The sequence below is a fragment of the Cavia porcellus genome, unplaced genomic scaffold (assembly GCF_034190915.1).
Source record: "Cavia porcellus strain 051 isolate PalLab524CR breed Dunkin Hartley unplaced genomic scaffold, mCavPor4.1 scaffold_17, whole genome shotgun sequence".
In the NCBI taxonomy this organism is placed as follows: domain Eukaryota; kingdom Metazoa; phylum Chordata; class Mammalia; order Rodentia; family Caviidae; genus Cavia; species Cavia porcellus.
In genome coordinates this window covers 52,899,264-52,918,696 of record NW_026947500.1, presented here as the reverse complement: position 1 = coordinate 52,918,696, position 19,433 = coordinate 52,899,264, and the positions used below count along the sequence as shown (strand labels likewise).

The window sequence follows — 19,433 nt, the reverse complement described above, 5'->3', positions numbered from 1 at the left end:
AATAACAGAACTGAATTACACCTGCAAACAAATGGATTTGATAGACACATACAGAATGTTCCACCCAAAAACTTCAGAATACACATTCTTTCAGCAGTACATGGATCATTCTCTGAAATAGACCATATATTAGCTCACAGAACTTATTTATACAAATGCAAAAGAGTTGAAATCATCCCTTGCATGTTATCGGATCATAGCACTCTTAAATTAGAAATTAATGTAAAAGATATTGCAAAAATCCCGCAAACACATGGAAACTGAATAACACACTCTTGAGTAATAAGTGGGTCAAAGAAGAAATTAAACAATACCTAAAAGAAAATGAAAATGCAGATAGAGCTTACTGGAATTTGTGGGATGCAATGAAAGCCGTCTTCAGAGCAAAATTTATTGCACTGAGTTCCCACATCACAAAAACAGAATGAATACAAATAAATAACGATGCTACACTCAAACAGCTAGAAAAAGAATATCGAGTCAAGCACAAAGCCAAAGGAAGAGTGGAAATTATAAAAATCAGGGTAGAAATCAATGCAATAGAGACTAAGAAAACAATCCAAAGAATCAATGAATCAAAGAGTTGCTTCTTTGAAAGAATAAATAAAATTGATAAGCCCCTAGCCAACCTTATTTAAAAAGGGGAAGAAAAAGCTCAAATTCATGCAATAAGAAATGAAAAAGGTGAAATCACTACAGACCCAATAGACATACAGAAAATCATCAACACTTATTTCAAAAACCTCTACTCTCAAAAGTTTGATAACACAGAAAAAATAGACAGATTCTTAGAAACATATGAAATACCAAAGCTAGATCAAGAGGATGTAAAACTGTTGAATAACTGAATATCTGTTAATGAAATTGAAAATATAATTAAGTCTTTACCTACAAAGAAGAGCCCAGGCCCAGAAGGATTCACTGCAGAATTCTACAAGAAATACAAAGAAGACCTAATTTCAACATTCCTCAAACTATTCAATGAAATTGAAAGGGAAGCAATCCTTCCTAAGTCATTCCTGGAAGCAAATATTACTCTAGTACCAAAACCTGAGAAAGACCCAACTAAAAGAGGATTATAGACTGAGCTCCTTAATGAAAACACATGCAAAAATCCTCAATAAAATATTGTCAAATGGGATGCAGAAATGATCAAGAAGATTATACACCATGACCAAGTTGGATTCATCCCAGGAATGCAAGGATGGTTCAACATATGCAAATCAATGAATATAATCCACCATATCAATAAAGCCAAAAGCAAGAAACACATGATCATTTCTACAGATGCACAAAAAGCCTTCAATAAGGTCCAACATTTATTCATGATAAGAACTTTACAGAAAATTGGAATAGATGGTCTTTACCTCAATATAATAAAGGCCATTTATGAGAAACCAACAGCCAGTATCATACTAAATGGCCAAAAATTGAAAGTCTTTACTTTAGAATCAGGTGCAAGACAAGGATGTCCTTTATCACCACTCCTATTTAATATAGTACTGGAAATACTAGCCAGAGCAATTAGGCAGGAGAGAGAAATAAAAGTGGTAAAGATAGGAAAACAAGGAGTTAAATTATCATTGTTTGCAGAGGGCATGATACTCTACATAGAAGACGCCCTAACCTCCATTGAAATACTCTTAGATACAATAAATGAATACAGTAATGTGGCTGGATACAAAATCAATACTCAGAAATCAATTGCTTTCTGATACATGAAGAACAAAATCACAGAGAGGGAAATAAGGGAAACTACACTCTTCACATAAGCAAGCAAAAACATGAAATATTTAGGAATTACTCTTAGGTAAGAAGTAAAAAGACATATACTGTGAAAATTATAATACACTGAAGAAAGAAATAGAAGATGATCTCAGAAAATGGAAAGACATCCCTTGCTCATGGATAGGAAGAACAAACATTGTGAAAATGGCCATTCTCCCAAAACTGTTATACAGACTCCATGCAATCCCAATAAAATACCATCAACATAGCCTATAGATCTAGAGAAATCACTCCTAAATTTCATCTGGAACCAGAAGAGACCTAGAATAGCAAAGGCAATTCTAAGCAGCAAAGACAAAGCAGGAGGCATCACAATCCCTGACTTGAAGTTATACTACAAAGCAACAGTAGTAAAATCAGCATGGTATTGGAATAAAAACAGAGCCAAAGATCAATAGAATAGATTAGAAGATACAACCAGAACTACAAACACACTCAACAACCTTATGTTTGATAAACGAGGCAAGCAGGTTCCCTGGAAGAACGACAGTCTCTTTAATAAATGGTGTTGGAAAAACTGCCTCTCCATTTGCGGAAAACTAAAGCTAGACCCATGTCTGTCACCATGTACTAAATTAAAATCTAAATCGGTCAATGATCTGAATATTAAAACAGAAACACTAAATCTATTGGAAGACAAATTGGGTAGAAACCTTGAAGACATAGGAGTAGGTAGAGAATTCATTAACGAGACTCAAACCGCATGGGAAATACATCCCAGAATCAATAACTGGGACCACTTCTTATTAAAAAGTTTCTGCATGTCAAAAGAAATCTCCAGCTTAGTGAAAAGAAAACCCACAAACTGGGAAAAGATTTTAGTGAACTCTCTCTCAGTCAAGGGACTCTTGTCTAAAACATATAAAGAATTAAAAAAACTCAGACCCCAAAATTCAAAGATCCAATCCAAAAATGAGCATCTGAGATGAATACGCACTTCTCAGATGAAGAAATGCAAATGGCCAATAAATACATGAAAAAATATTCATCATCATTGGTCATTAGAGAAATGCAAATTAAAATCACACTGAGATTCCATCTCACTCCTGAAAGAATGGCCAGGATCAAGAAAACCAACAACAACAAATGCTGGAGAGGATGTGGGGAAAAAGGAACTCTCTTGCACTGTTGGTGGGCGTGCAGACTGGTTCAGCCTTTGTGGAGGTCAGTCTGGAGATTTCTCAAAAAGCTGGGCTTGGAAGTCCCATTTATTCCAGATATTCCACTTCTAGGTATATTCCCAGAACAACTGAATGCATCATACTACAGTGATATATGTGCTCCTATGTTTATAGCAGCACAGTTTGTAATTGCCATATCATGGAAACAACCCAAGTGTCCATCAACTGAGGAATGGATGAAAAAGTGTGGTATTTCTATAAAATGGAGTATTATTCATCTGTAAAGATGGATCACATTGAGATATATATTAATAAGTGGGCGCAGCCTGAGACCATACTCATAAGTGAAATAAATCAATCTTCCATGTGTGAATACCGAATAGTTCCCCTAATGTAAGTAATGATTCAAATATATTAAAAAATGTGGTAATCATGATTCCCCATTATGTGGCCTTGAAGCCTTATAAAGTTTTTGCTTATTAATTGGAAAGGCTTTATTCTGGGCTTCTTGATATGGAAATATTTGAAGCTATAGTATATGAAGTTTTATTCAAATATATCAAGGAAAAAGACAGACACTATGGTAACTACTATTAAGTTGGGTTATTGGTGGTGAAGCACTAGGTTGTTGAAACAGTCATGCTTTGACATGTATTGTTATATTGCCATGTCGTGTTTTATCTGAATCTCTCCCTTATTCATTAAAAAAATTATTAAGTTATTTTTTATGTTTTTTTAATTAAGGGGAAAATTAAAAATAATTAGCAGGATATATAATAGTAATGTTTTTTGATTTCCTATTAACTTGTTTTGAAGTCCCATAATACTCCCACTATATTGCTTTGACTGATTAGACTCTGTTCCATTCTGTATGATAGTATCAAGTTTGAGTTTATAGGCAACTACTTTAAAGGCACTAAGATTCACTAAGATGCCCATTCTGGTTTGACTATTGTCTCCTTTGGAAGTCCTGCAATGTTTACAATGCTCAAGTTTTATTGGTCTTGTTCTCTTCTGTTTTGTTAAACTTTATAATAACTAATGAGATAGACAATTGTTTTTAAGTAACAAGAGACATTGTTGATAACCATTGTTGATAACCTTGTACTCTGTTTTACATTATGTGCTATGTCTATCCTTGGTTTTGACTGACAGCTTTGTTTTGCCATATTTGACTTTATTCTCTCCCCCACAAAAAAGTAATAAGAACTAAGGAGTTATAAAACCCAAAATGTGTAAAATTTGTTGCAAAAAAGAGAGGGAAAAAAGAGCTCTAAAGGATACAACAGCAAGTGTGTTTAGGGGTGTTAAATAGCTGACCATATTGTTTTTGGTTGCATCATTGAACACAACAGTTTGCAGTCTCACTGTTTGAGTGTCCACATAGTATGCTTTGATACTGTGACTTGAGCAACTATCTCGAAGATGATAATATGTAATCCATTAACAAGTGATTTCTTACTGTTTTGTTGTTGTCGTTCTGTATTAGTACCCTTACACCACTTTGTTTTGTTTTGGTTTTTCTCTTTTTAATTTTAAATAAAATTTTAAAAATTGAATCATATAGTACATATTATATAGGTATGAAGTATGCTTACGTACATGAGTGTTTAATGACCTAGAAATATGGTCAAGTATAGTGTATGTGGCAATAATAGATGTTAAACTAATATATGTGAGATCATTTTGTATAACTGTGTGTATGCATGAAAAAATGAAAAAGAATGAGTGATTGATAATTTATTGCATTTATGATTTCATCAAAACTCTGCTTATTTGGGAGAAATAAAATGTAACCTTAGGATTGGACTAAACAATATAAGTGCTGCACAGCCTAGTTTAAGAGGGATGAGTCACTTTGTCACACAAGCAGAATATTGATTTTGATCTCTATGCTTCTTCTTCCACTGTGTTGAAATGGGACAGGTTTATGGGACCATCTTCCATATGAACCACGGGAACCCCTTCAAGGTAAAGGCTCTGGTGGACAAGTGGCCTGATTTTAATACAGTAGTTGTCCGTCCTCAGGAGCAGGTAAGTTGCCACCTATGATGTGGATATGATAGTGTCTACATTTGCTACATAAAATGAAGGGAGCAGGCGGGTAAATCTCAGGGAAAGACAAATGATAACTGGGTGGCCCTGTCTTCCAGAAACTCTCAGACCAGAGGAATCAGGGACAGTGGTGAACTTCACAGTAAAGTGACGATGTACAGGAGCATTCATGAACACTTGTGCTTTTGTTATACGAATTTTTCTTTATTTTATTTTATTTTATTTTATTTTTAAAAAGACTAAACAAAACAAAAATAAGTAGAAATAATACATACGTTCAGAGAAAAATATAAACAGTTAGAAATCACTAATTGATGTTTACATATTATCATTTTACAAATAGTTGTTCAAGGTACAAGAGTGGAACATGTAAAGTGGGACTTCAAACAGTGAGACTGCCAACAGTTCTGTTCAACTGTGCAGCAAAACTTAGTAACATGGTTGTCAATCATACACATTTAAACATACATGCAGTTATCCATATCTTCATTTATGTTTAGAATAAACAAACTAAAGCAGGTTAAAATCATTCTGAACAAAGAATAATAGTATTGCTGGATTTCACATCATGACACTCCGTGATCAGCACAAGGTACTGCTGTGTCTTTTCTTTTTAATTTAATTTAAAGAAAGACTAAACAAAACAGAGAACAGGTAGAAATAATAAATAATTTCAAAGAAAAAATAAACAGTAATAAATCACTAGTTGATGATTACAGATTGTCTTCTTACAAAGAGTTATTCAAGACACTAAAGTGGAAAATATAAAGTAGGGATTCAAAGGCTGAGATTGCACACAGTTCTGTTCAAATATCCAACAAAAACTTAGAAATATGGTTATCAATTCTATACTCTTAAACATACATGCAGTTATCCATGGCTTCAATTATGCTCAGATTGAATAAACACAAGCAGGCTAATATCACTCTGAACAAAGAATAATACTATTGATGGGTTTCACATTATGACACCCCAGGATCAGCACTGGGTATGTTAGTGGCTCTGTTTCTTCAAAGTATCTGTTCATTTCATCATGTGTCATAAAATCAGTTCTCATAAACTGTTTATATACTTGCATACGCATGAACCTTAACATGTATTTCTATCCTTTCTATATTGGAGAAGCAAAATAAAGCCACCAAAACAAAATATATTCCTATAAACACATGAAATGAAGTTAATGTACGAGAAGACTATACAAAAAGTTCTACCATGATTCCTGTGTTGTCTCTTTTTATGTCCAATATAATTAGCTATATCATCAGACATAGGATAATTGAATATATCAGTACATAACAGTATTAATAAAAATACAACTTTGCATATAGTATAGAACTTCAAAAACTGGCAGTTATCAAACCAGAATGTGAATCAGAGTGTCTTGTCATCTTCAGTGTAGTTGCCTATACTCTCAGACTTGATACTATCAATAATTTCAGTTTTGAATAAAATCTTCTCTGCCTCATTTCTGTTATGCTCTTTTTTTGCCACAGTTGTCTGCTCATTTTCTTCATTCTGTTTTCTGCTCCATTCGTTGAGGTTTCTCTACCACTCTTGGAATCCTAGTACTTTTCTCTCTCTCTAGAATGCCCTGCAGTATTCTCTGTAGTGTTGGATTGGTGGTTGCAAATTTCCAAAGTTCCTCTTTGTCTTGGAAGCATCTTATTTCTCCATTAATTTCTAGAGACAGTTTGGCAGTGTATATCAATGTGGGATGGAGGTTATTTTCTTTCAGGGCTTGGGATATTTCACTCCACGCTCTTCTTGACTTGATGGTTTGTGTCGAGGACTCTGCCGTTATTCTGATGGGCCTTCCTTTATAGATTATCTGTTTCTTGTCTCTACCAGCTTTTAATATTCTGTTCTTATATTGAATTTCTGGGATCATGATTATTATATGCCTGGGTATAACTCTGTTTTGTCTATAGGTGGCTATACTTCTGAGTGCCTCATATATTAGCATATCATTTCCTTTTCCTATGTTTGTGAAGTTTTCTTTAATTATTTCTGTGAGTAACCTGTTTAGTTACATTATTTGTACCTCAGTTTCTTCCTTCATATTCTTTATTCTCAAGATATACATCCTTTTGTCATCTTCTAGCCTTTGTACTGTTACTGCATGTTTCCTTATTATTTTTAAAAAGTTTTCCCTTTAATACTCCCAGGTTGCAAAACTGTCCTCCAGTTTGGATAACCTATCCTTAGTTTCTTTAAAGTTGATTTGCCATCTTTCCATAGAGTTTTTTAATTTCTTCGTGATCTCTTTGGATCTGCCTCATATATTCTGTATTTGTTCATATTCTTCATCAAATGTTTCTCTCCTTTGTTTGAGCTCCTCCCTTCTTCCATTTGTGTCTTCTTGAGGGGTGCTTAGTATCTCTTTTATTAATATTCTTATATCTTGCTTTATTTGACTAAATATTTCACATTTGAACTCGTCTATGATGTCCCAAATATATCTTTTTATGTCCCCTGGTGCTGTGTCTGATATTGCATGTTTGCTGTGCTCATTCCTCTTTGTTTTTAGCTCTTCTGGGTCAATGTTCTCAGGGTTGGAACCTGGGACTTTTTGTTGTTGCTTCTTCTTCCAATCATTTTTGCTTCTTCCAAGAGGCCTGTTTCTTTCTTTCTTTGTTACAATTCTTCTGAATTGTGCTGGCTAGCTGGCCCTTGACTCTGCCTAGTGCTAGTGAGTTTCAGACAGGGACAATGTATGCTGGCCCCTCCCCTCCTTATCATTCAACTGTTGGGGCCTGCACCATATTAGTTTGTGACACCTCCCCTCCAGGTGGCAGTGACTGGATCACAGCAGCATGGCAGCGGTGGCACACTTTGTGCCACCTCCACTACAGGTAATTGGCCGCAGCAGGAGCAGGGTTGGGTGCAGCCAGTGGATGCCAATTCACTCCCAGGCCTACAGCAACAGGCCTTGCTGGTGGCCCGGAGGTGAGAGAGGCAGTGGCTGGAGCACAGCAGAGTCGGGATCAGTCAAGTTGCTGTGGTGTGCACTACATTTCTTTGTGCCACCTCCCTTCTGGGTCAGTCAAGCTGCTGTGGCTTGCTCTGTCAGTCAAACTTCTCATTATAGGACTTTTGTTATTTAAAGACTGTAATATATGGAAATGTGATTGGTTAAGACATGATTAAAAATAGAGTTTCAGCAAGCAAGAGAGAGGATTAAAGTGCCTTCTAGGGGGATATTTCACTTAAACTAAATTTTGCAGTTAAATGGGTTTTGACAGATTGACAAGAGCAGGGGACACATTACAAGCAGGCAAGAATAATGCTTAAAATATAGAAAGATGATTAAGAAGCTTTAGGCAGATATTCCAGCAAAAGGAGGTATCATCACTTCGAATATTTTTTCAGTTGCATACTTATATTAAAGTGACTAACAGACTCTAAATACAAAATATGTTTTAAGCAGTTGGAAAACAAAAGGTAAAAATCAACATAGGTGAGGAATCAAAAGAGCAGAGGAACAATGATCAGTGAAACACAGCATCTCTGAGACTCAGAATCATGAGCCCAGAAAACAACAATAAAATTAACAGAAATAAAGAACTGGATTACTGGGAATTAAGAAGGATCTAGGGGAAAAAGAAGAAGGCACAGAGAAGTTGGAAAAATGACTCAATGTGTAGAGAAGAGAATGAAGCAATCTGGAAGCTTGCCTTGGTTTCAGGAAGAACTCTTTTTCACAGACACAAAGTAAGCTACAAAGACCAGCACCTGCACAGAGAAACATCACACATAAGGCATTGGCACATGCCAGAGGATGGAGGAGCCCACAGTGGTTGGGAACTTTGAAAGCAGCATAGCAGGCCACTGCTGGAGAGGCTTCTGCTGCCAGTGAGTGTTTGATCAATGCCCGTTTAGGGAAGGGTTTGAGAAATGAAGAGTGAGATTCAGAAAAAAGACAAAATACCTTTACTTCAGGGTACCCGAGGTCACCCCATCCCATAGTGCCTGAGTGCAACAGCCACAGAAGTTAGCTGTCCATAGAGAATGGGTTAGACATCGATCCCTGAAAAGTTTAATCTCAGGCTGAACAGAACATGGGCCCTCCTGTTCATGCTGAGAAGCCAGCTTACCTTATGTTCAGAAATGGCTGGCTCTGAAAGCACTGGTATTACCTCTAGTGGGTTTCTTTAACCTCTCCCCGCTGGATACTATCCAGCACAGGTCAGAGGTCTGATTGCCTTCCATATACCAAGATAAGAAACTGTATGCCTTGGCTTGGACAGTTGATACAACCTGGGGTCAATGGACAGAGAGGCATCTGGAGGAGGGGCACCTTACAAACCAACAGAGCATAAAGGTAGGTGAAGAAAACTGTGACCTGCTGGATTCCAAAATTGTGGGTCACGAAGTGAAACCATTCACTCAAAACACCTTTTTCCCATTTTTGGACTCATTATTTTTGCTGTCCCGTCTTTACTGTTTTTTTTTTTTAGTGGGAGGGTGCAATGTGGAATTTTTCTTTCTCTTTTTTTCTTTGCTTCTTTTTCTTTCCAACATTTTCCTTTTAACATTCTGGTCTTTATTTCCTCAGGTTCACACTTTTTTTCTTTTATACTCTTTTGGTTACTTGTTCTTTTCCAAAACCTTGAGCTAATTCTCTTATCGTCTTTTAAAGTCTTAGTAGGATCCTTTTCCTCATCTTTTTCTTCTCCTTCTCATTTTTATTCCTGAAGTTTTCAAACTCTCATCTTGCATTCTCTATTTTACCACCCATCTATCTTACCAGTATGGTAAGTTTAATAACTTGGTTAACCCTTAGATAGTTAGCTGCATATTATTGTTGTTGAATTTTTTTTTGTTGTGGGTAAAAGTATAATTGTTGCTTTTAGTCGATGGTTAGTGTATGCATGTAGCCAATCAAAGTACTAAATAATAATCAAGCCAAATTCTACTTAGCTTCTGTGGGATAGTCATAGAATGTGATCATCATGTATTTGAAAAATACACTAATAAAAAATAAAAATCAAACTAATACGATATCAAAGAACTCAAGAGTTGAAATATTAGAAGTATTCAAGTAGCCTGGTAATCAAAAATTAACTTGGTTGAAACATATAGGCTCTTGTTGCACGCAAGTTGTAAGGTGTATAATTATGCTAAGAGAAACAAGTGAAACACAGAAAGTTGAAAGTTGTATTTTGCATCGTCTCACATCAGTTATTAAAAATTGTAACATATAGAGAGAGGATAAAAGTAGAGGACAAAAGAGTGGCTCTTTAGGGGGAGGGTGGGAAGAGGCAAGTTAAAGGAATTAAAGTAGCACCTATGAAGTTTGAAGCAGTCTAAATAACTAGTGTATAACATGAAAAATATAGGTAGCAACATTTCCCTGAATTTGATACTAAATTTTGACTTCCAGCTATTTTTCATATAAAAGCAAGTACGGTAATAATGCACAGTGATGGATCTTTAATTTTCTGCACAGTACCAGTCATTGTTTTGTAGCAACCTGCCCAGTAACTCTTTTATTACTTGTATGTCCCTCGTGACATTGTGTCATACACTGTATACATATTAAAAGCTAGAAAACAACACAGAAGAACAAATACAGAAATTTATATTAATTATTAAAAATCAAAAAATGAAAATCATATTTTATTTTTTTAAATTGAATTTAAAGAGAAAAAGAAAAAACAGAAAAAGTGTACAAGTAATATAGAATTTCAAAAGTAAAAAATCCCTACTTAATACATTATATATTGTCATCTTAGAATAGTTGTTCAAGTTACAAAATTAAAGCACACAAAGAGGACAAACAGTGGGATTACAAACAGTTCTGTTCAGTGATCCAACAAAAACTCAGTAATATAGTCATCTATCTTGCACACTTAAATATACATCCAGTTATATCCTTTAGGGCACATTATTTCCTCTCCTTTTTACAATACCAATTACATATTTTGGGTTTTATTACTCCCACAGTTCTTATTACTGCTTTTGAAAAGAATAAAACCAAAGGTGACATAACAAAACAGAGTCATTCAAATCAAAAGGATGGACATAGTACGTGATGTAAAAACAGAATACAAGGTGATCAACAAAGGTTATTATAATGCCTCTTGCTATCTTAAAAAGAATTGCCTATATCAGCAGTTATAATAAAATTGAACAATAGCGTACAGAACAAAACCAATAAAACCGCAACATTGGAGACATTACTGGACTTCAAAAGAAGATAATATTCAAACCTGAATGGGCATCATAGTGAATCTTACTGTCTTCGAAATAGTTGCCTATACCCTCAAACTTGATACTATCAAGCAAAACAGAATAGAGTAAAATCAGTAAAAACAAGATGGTGAGAGGAATGCAGGGCTTCAAATCAATTTAATCAGAAGTCAAAATGGTGACTATAATATATCATGCTATTTTTAAATTCATTTTTCTCTTAACTAAAAAATAAAAATACAAATAAATAAATAATAAAAAGGAGATTGAGATAAAAGTGGAAATAACACAACAGCTCAGGTCAGAACATAACAACTTAAGCAACAGAGTGTATCAACACAAGATATCCTGACATAAGAGTAGTTACCATGGTGTCTGTTTCCTTGGAATATTTGAGTATAACTTCATGTACTGCAGCATTAAACATATCAAGACAATGTAAAACCATTCAAGAGAATGACAGTATTACAGGGTATTTAGAGCCAACTAAAAGAAAATGAACAATGGTTTCTATATTATCTACTTGTCTATAAATTTTTGTTTGTACTATCACAAATAATAAAATCTAATAGTATACATGTTAGGACCCATGGAGACAGGAGAACAAAAGCTTGATGGGACTTCAAAACAAGATGATATTAAATCAGCACTAGCTATTATGATGTCTTGTTTTCTTCAAAACAGCTGCTAATACCATCACAGATAATTAAATCAAACAGCCAGAATAACATCATTCCACTTAATGAATGAAAACATTATAAGGCTTAAAGCCATATAATGGGGAATCGTGATTATCACATACTTTTATGTATTCTTACCATTTCTTACACTAGGGAAACTATTTGGCATTTATACATATAGGTTTGATTTATTTCACTTATGACTATGGTCTCAAGCTTTGGCCCTTTATTTATAAATATCTCAATGTGATCATTCTTTATAGCTGAGTATACTCCATTGTATAAAATACCACAACTTTTTTTATCCATTTCTCAGTTGATAGACACTTAGGTTGTTTCCAAGATGTAGCTCTTACAAATTGTGCTGGTACAAATATGGGTGCACATATATCACTGTGGTATGATGCTTTCAGTTCTTCTCAGAATATGCTTAGAAGTGGATTAGCTGGAACAAATGTGACTGCCAATCCCTGCTTTTTGAGACATCTCCACACTGACTTCCACAATGGTTGCACCAGTCTACACTCCCATCAACAGGGCAGAGGAGTTGCTTTTTGCCACAGCCTCTTCAGCATTTATTGTTGCTAGTTTTCTTGGTCCTGGCCATTCTTTCTTGAGTAAGATGGAATCTCACTGTGGCTTTAATTTGCATTTCTCTAATGACCAATGATGATGAACATTTTTCCATGTATTCATTTGCCATTTGTATTTCTTCATCTATGAACTGTATATTTATCTCAGATGCCCATTTTTGCAATGAGTATTTGAATTTTGGGGATCTGATATTTAATTATCTATATGTTCTGGACAGAAGTCCTTTGTCTGAGGGAATATTCACTAATGGTCCCCAGAGCATTTTTCCCCAATTTTTGGGTTCTCTTTTCACTATGCAGGAGATTTCTTTCAACATGCAAAGCTCTTTAAAAGGACATGATTCCAGTTTTTTATTCTGGGAAGTATTTTTCATGCAGTTTGGTTCTTGTTCATGAATTCTCTATTTGCCCCTATGTCTTCAAGATTTCAACCTTCTTTGTCTTCCAACAGATTTTGTGTTTCTGTTTTAATATTTAGATCTTTGATCCATTTAGATTTAGTTTAGTTCACGATAATAGGCATGGTTCTAGTTTTAGTTTTTGGCATAGTGAGAGCCAGTTTTTCCAGCACAATTTATTGAATTATCTTTCTTCCACTCAATGTTTTTAATTCTTTTATCAAAGATAAAGTGGCTGAATTGAATGCAGTTGTAGTTGTATCTTCTAATCTATTCCACTGATCTTCAGCTCTGTTTTGATTGCAGTACTATTTTACTACAGTTGCTTTGTAGTATAACTTCAAGTCAGAGATTGTGATGCCTCCTGACTTGCCTTTGCTGCTTAGAACTTTCTTTGCTATTCTACATTTCTTCTTGCTCCAGAAGAATTTTAGGAGTGATTTCTCTAGATATGTGATGTATGTTAATGGTATCTTTATTGGGATTGCATTGAATCTGTATAAGAGTTTTGGGAGAATGGCCATTTTCACAGTATTTATTCTTCCTATCCATGAACAAGGATGTCTTTTCAATTTGTGAGACACTCTTCAATTTCTTTTTCAGTGTATCATAACTTTCCTTATAAAGGTCTTTTATTTCTTTCATCAGAGTAATTCCTAAATAGGTAATTTTTTTGCTTGCTAGTGTGAAGGGTGTGGTTTCCCTTATTTCTATCACTGTGACCTTGTTGTTAGTGTATAGGAATGTTACTGATTTTTGAGTATTGATTTTGTATCTAGCTACATTGCTGAATTTATTTATTATATCTAAGAGTCTTTCAATGGAGTTTAGGGGGTCTTCTATGTAGAGTATCGTGTCATCTACAAATAATGATAATTTAAATTCTTCTTTTCCTATCTTTACCACATTTATTTGTCTCTCATGTCCAATTGCTCTGGCCAGTATTACCAGTACTATATTAAATAGGAGCAGTGATAAGTGACATCCTTGTGTTGTGCTTGATTTTAAAATAAAGGCCTTCAAATTTTGGCCTTTTAGTATGGTACTGGTTGTTGGTTTGTCTTGGGGGCCTTTATTATATTGAGGTAAAGAACATCTATTCCAATTTTCTGTAAGGTTCTTTTCATAAATGAATGTTTGACCTTATCAAAAGCTTTTCTGCATCTATGAAAAGAGTCATGTGATTCTTACTTTTGGTTTTATTGATATGTTGGGTTACATTTATGGATTAATGTCTATTAAAACATTCTTGCATTCCTGGGATGAATCCCAGTTGGTCATGGTGTATAATCTTCTTGGTGAATTTCTGCATCCTATTTGCCAATATTTAATTGAGGATTTTTGCGTATCTGTTCATTATGGAGATTTGTCTGTAGTTCTCTTTATTAGTTGGGTCTTTTTCAGGTTTTGGTACTAGAGTAATATATGCTTCCAGGAATAACTTCGGAAGGATACTTCCCTTTCAATTTCAATGAAGAGTTTGAGGAGAGTTGCAGTACAAAGTCTTATTTGTACTTCTTGTACAATTCTGCAGTGAATCCATGTGGGCCTGGGCTCTTCTTTGTAGGTAAGGACTTAATTACATTTTTAATTTCATTAATAGAGATTGGGCTGTTAAAAACTTTTACATCTTCTTGACCTAGTTTTGTGACCTCACATTTTTTAAGGAATCTCTGTTCCTTCTGTGTTATCAAACTTATGAGAGTAGAGGTTTTCGAAATAGGTGTTGATGACATTCTGTATTTCCATTGGGTCTGTAGTGATGTCACCTTTTTCATTTCTTATTGCGTGAATTTGAGCTTTTTTTCCCCTTTTTAAAATAAGGTGGGCTGGGGCTTAACAACTATATTTACTCTTTCAAAGAACTTACTCTTTGATTCTTTGGTTCTTTGGATTGTTTTCTTTGTCTCTATTGCGTTAATTTCTGCTCTGATTTTTATAATTTCCTCTTTTCTTTTGGCGTTGGGATTCACTTGCTCTTTTTTTCTAAGTTTTTGAGGTGTAATATCAGGTTGTTTATTTGTACTCATTCTGTTTTCTTGATATGACAAGTGTTTCTGATGTGGAATAGAAATTCTAATACAACCAAGATTTCTGCATCAATTTCAATACTGTCATGCTCAGAATAATTTGTTGTGAAACTCCTTGAAACTGAATAATATTTTGTCTTTCAATTAAAGATTTCCCTGTATAATATTGTTTTTGTTGTTTCTCCTGAAGAATAGAATATAATGGAGGAATTCTACTTAAAACAGTGCACCTTTTTTCACATTAGATTGTAATGCAACACATAAATAATTGGCCAAACAAGATTTTTTAAAACATGAAGCAAATCGAGTAGTTGACATTGTTTTTTTATTTGAAAAAAAAATGATTTAGTATAAATAAAAATATGTGAAACAGTCATATTTCACTTTGGAAAATACTACAATCATAAAAGCTAGGAAACAAATATTGAAATGTCTTGGTATAACTGGTTTGATTAATACCATTTTGCTAAACCACACAGGAGATGACCGATGACCTTGATCACTACACCAACACTTACCAAATCTTTTCTAAGGACCCCAAGAACTGTCAAGAATTCCTTGAAAAACCAGATGTCATCAACTGGAAACAACATTTGCAAATCCAAAGTAAGGAAGGTGGGGTGTGTGCTGGCTACTAGGGTGGGGTCACCTCCCATCCTGAGCACCATCCCCTCAAACTTTCACTTCCTCCTAGTGCTTTGTCCTTCTATTTGGCCACCCACACTGAAAGGTATGGGATTTAAATGCCATAAGTAGGGTTCAGATGCCAGGAACTCTGAATAAGGGGCTTTCTCCTTAGCTGAGGATTTATGATATACCCCTCTATGTGAGAACAGAGCTCTCCCTCAGGTCTGCTATTCCTGGAATAGTAACAGCAACTCATTGCCCCACAGGGCTCCTTAGGGCCATGAAGTCCAGCTGCTGGGGCTATGATCCTGCTCTCCCTAGTAACACTGAAAGCTACTTCCTGGTTCAGCCTCTTTGTAAGCACTGGTAACCAAGCGACTTAACTATTCTTCTGTGTCTTCATTTGTAAAAATTAGGATAATAAAAACATAAACCCTAAAATCCTGTCTGTAGGAAGATAAAATGAAGTAGTATTTGACCAGTGCCTTAACAGATATGTACAAAGCTAAGATTGATTTCTAAAATTTCAATATCACTCTTCCTTTTGCACAGTAACTGAAAGGTTTTTTAGGATTGTTTATTTTACATAAGAGAAAGCATGCTCAGAGAGTGACCTGATCACACTCCTAGTAAGGGGCAATTATAGGAGCCAGATTCTCTTCTACTAAAGCCTGCTTCATTTGATTATCTTTGCTTCTGCCCCTCTAGGTGCACAGTCAAGCCTGGATGAGGTGATACAAAGTGTTGTGGCTGCTAAATTGGTCAAGGTCAAGAAAACACAGTGCAACCTTTACATGATGCCAAAGACAGTAAAGAAACTGGTGCCTTCCCTGTTGGGTACACAGCATTTAAAATCTGAGACTCCCAGGATTGTGTGAGTTTGACTGTAGAAGCTCTTCCAGCATGCTGACATCTTTAATTAAAGTGGTTTACCAGCCTCACTGGCCACAGTCTTTCCTGCTGACCTACAAGTGATTTCTGAAAAATGTGTATTTATCTCAGATGCCTATTTTTGGATTGCATTTTTAAATTTGAAGATATAGAATTTTTGAATTCTGTATGTGTTTTAGATATCAGTCCCTTGTCTGAGGGACAACTGGCGAGTGTAATTTCCCTCCCTGTGGGCTGTCTTTTCATTCTCTTGGTGATTTCTTTCGCTGTTCAAAAGCTTTAGGACAGGATGAGATCTCTGTTGTCCTTAATTTATACTATTTTCCATGTGATCAGGCTTTCGTTTATGAAATCTTTGCCTGCACCTCTTTCTTTAAGAAACCTACCTAATATCCCCTCCAATAGTTTAGTGTTTTTATTTGCGTGTTTACATCTTTGGTACATTTTGATTTCAGTGTAGTGAATGGAGAGAAATATGATCTAGTTTTCGTGTTTGACATGGGAAGCCAGTTTTTCTGGCACCATTTATTAAAGAGGCTCTGTTACAGTGAATATGTTTGGAACTTTTGTCAAAGATAAGATGGATCAATCCTAAGCAACAAAATCAAGGTAGAGGGCATCTCACACTCTGACTTTAAATTATACTACAAAGCTACTGTGATAATAATACTTAGTTTTAATGAAGTTTTTCTTGTATGTGTGAGTCTGGGTGCTTGGTATGCCTGTATGCAACAGATCTTATTTTTTCTGTCCCTTCACAGAAAGGCAATTATTATCCTTATTTTAGACCACAAGAAATGGTGGTAGAGAGATATAAGCTACCTGCCCAAAAGCACAAAGTTATTGAGATTATGATTGCTGAGTTTTTCTCATTACCTGTTTTCCTACTTGTTCTCAATTTGCTTCCTGGGGGAAACAATGTATTTGGTATTACGTGCTGTTCTTTTTCCTTTTTCTCGGCAGCAATCAAGAGATGTTTAAACTCTCATCGCTGGATGTAGCACAAGCTGCCTTAGTGAATAAGGTCTGGGGCTTTGGTGGTAATGAGAGGAGCCAGAGATTCATTGAGCGCTGTATTCAGAACTTACCCAGCTTCTGTCTGCTGGGGCCTGAGAAGACACCTGTGACCTGGGTCCTGATGGACTACACCAGAGAGCTGTGAATACGAGTCACTGTGCCCGAGTACCGTGGCTTGGGCCTTGGATCTTATCTTTCACACATCCAGATTCAGACTCTAGAAAATGGCTTCCCCTTATATTGCCATACTGCCAAAGACAACAAAGCTGTACACAAAATAAGTCTCAAGCTGAATTATGTCACTATGCCCTGTGACTGGAACCAGTGGAACTGCATGCCTCTGAGAAGCTGTCTCTCAACACGAGAAAGTGTTGGAGGGCTGTGATGTGGCTTGAGTAGGCATCGAATAAGTCAAAAGCAGCAGGGAAGGGTAGGCTTTGTTTTAGCTCTATAGAAACACTGCCAGTGGTGAATGGGATGTCTTGTTCTTAAAGCCACATTACTTTCCTGGTCTAGAATTCCTGGCACAGGCTGCACCTTTCTGAAGTCACCACAGTTTTCCGAAGTGGCCAAATTAAGTGTCCCATGCTCTGTATTTCTGGATCCTATTGCCTCCATTAGTCTCCTAGGTGCTGCTGTATTTCTTTTCCAGGAATTCCTGTCTCATATCTCTTACTGTCAGTTGAAAAAGCTCAATGGTTTGCCAAGATGTGGTGTCTTGTCATCCTTAAGTAGCATATGGTTTGTTTTTCTCTGATCCCTTTATTCAGTGGGCCAAATGTCCTGCCACTTCTGAAGTATTACAAAGTGATTATTCTACTAGAAGCCCTTTGATTTGCATTCTGGCTTCATAAGCATGTTAATCTATGAAAATATGGCAGTGAAACTGATCATACATGTAAACTAATATGCACTAATAAAAATGAGAAGAAATCATGTTAAATACTTCACAATTATATGATTGTAGGTGTGTATGACCCAGCAGAAATTTATTGTGCATAGTTAATGCCCACAGTATGAGGTTGTAAAATAAATGGTGATAAGAAAACTGTTACTATAACAATGCAAAATAAGTGGTACATGATTTCCCATAACTACACATTTTTTGCAAGCCCACAATATCTGAAAATCTCATTTTGTATAATTGACAATTTCAACACTTTACACATTAGATTGCTAGAGCTTTTCATTGTATATAACATCTGTTGGTGTCCTCTGATTTACATCTCTTTTTTTCCTCACCTCCATCCTCCTCTCTGAATAAACCACACTTTAGTTCTCTGTCTCTATATCTTTGAATCCTTTGATGATTCCATATATTGGGATCATACAATTTTTCTCTCTTTGGATAATCCCACTCATTATAATATCTTCTGGAATGGAGCATTTTATTCAAGGTGACACGAGTCATTAAAAACCATTTTTCCACAGATTCTTTCCCCCTTATTAAAAAGTACATTTGCTACTTCGAAGCTAACAATGCACAATACACTACTGTTACTCTCCCACAATCTTGCCTTGAAGTTTTGTAGCATTGCTTTTATTGGACGTTTGTCTTTGTAATAATGCTGCCAAATAACAAAAAGTTATGCAGTTGTATGTATGTATAGTGATTGTGGAGTAGTGTCCAACTGATGGGCTTTAGAATCTATTTGAGGGTTAGGAGGACACACTTCTGGATCTGCCTGGGTGAGTCACAGAGGGAATACCTTGGTGCCTATCTCTGTTGCAGATACAAAAACTCAGAGAAAGTAATGGGAAGAAAGGAGGATTTTATTAGGGGCCACCTGCATCATCAGGGACTCTGGCCCAAAATTGCTGATTATCAGACAAAGGAAAGGCTCCACTTTCATTCACATAGTCTAAGAGTAGGTGTGATCCTTGAATCCAGAACTTGTAGGCAATGAAACAGGTTTATATGAAGGAAGACAAAGATAGGCCTTCTATGAAGCCAAATTTCAGCATGTCACAAGACCCAGCTTATGGTGAATCCTGGAAAACAGTTGTCACCTTTACCCCCATTCTTGAAGGAAAAGAGATT

The 19,433-nt window shown here is 35.7% G+C and overlaps 1 pseudogene; it reads left to right on the top strand.

Annotated features, from left to right (window-relative positions):
• The first annotated feature begins 4,839 nt into the window (after positions 1-4,839).
• On the top strand, positions 4,840-17,785 carry LOC134471213 (glycine N-acyltransferase-like protein; annotated as a pseudogene).
• Positions 17,786-19,433: the final 1,648 nt, after the last annotated feature.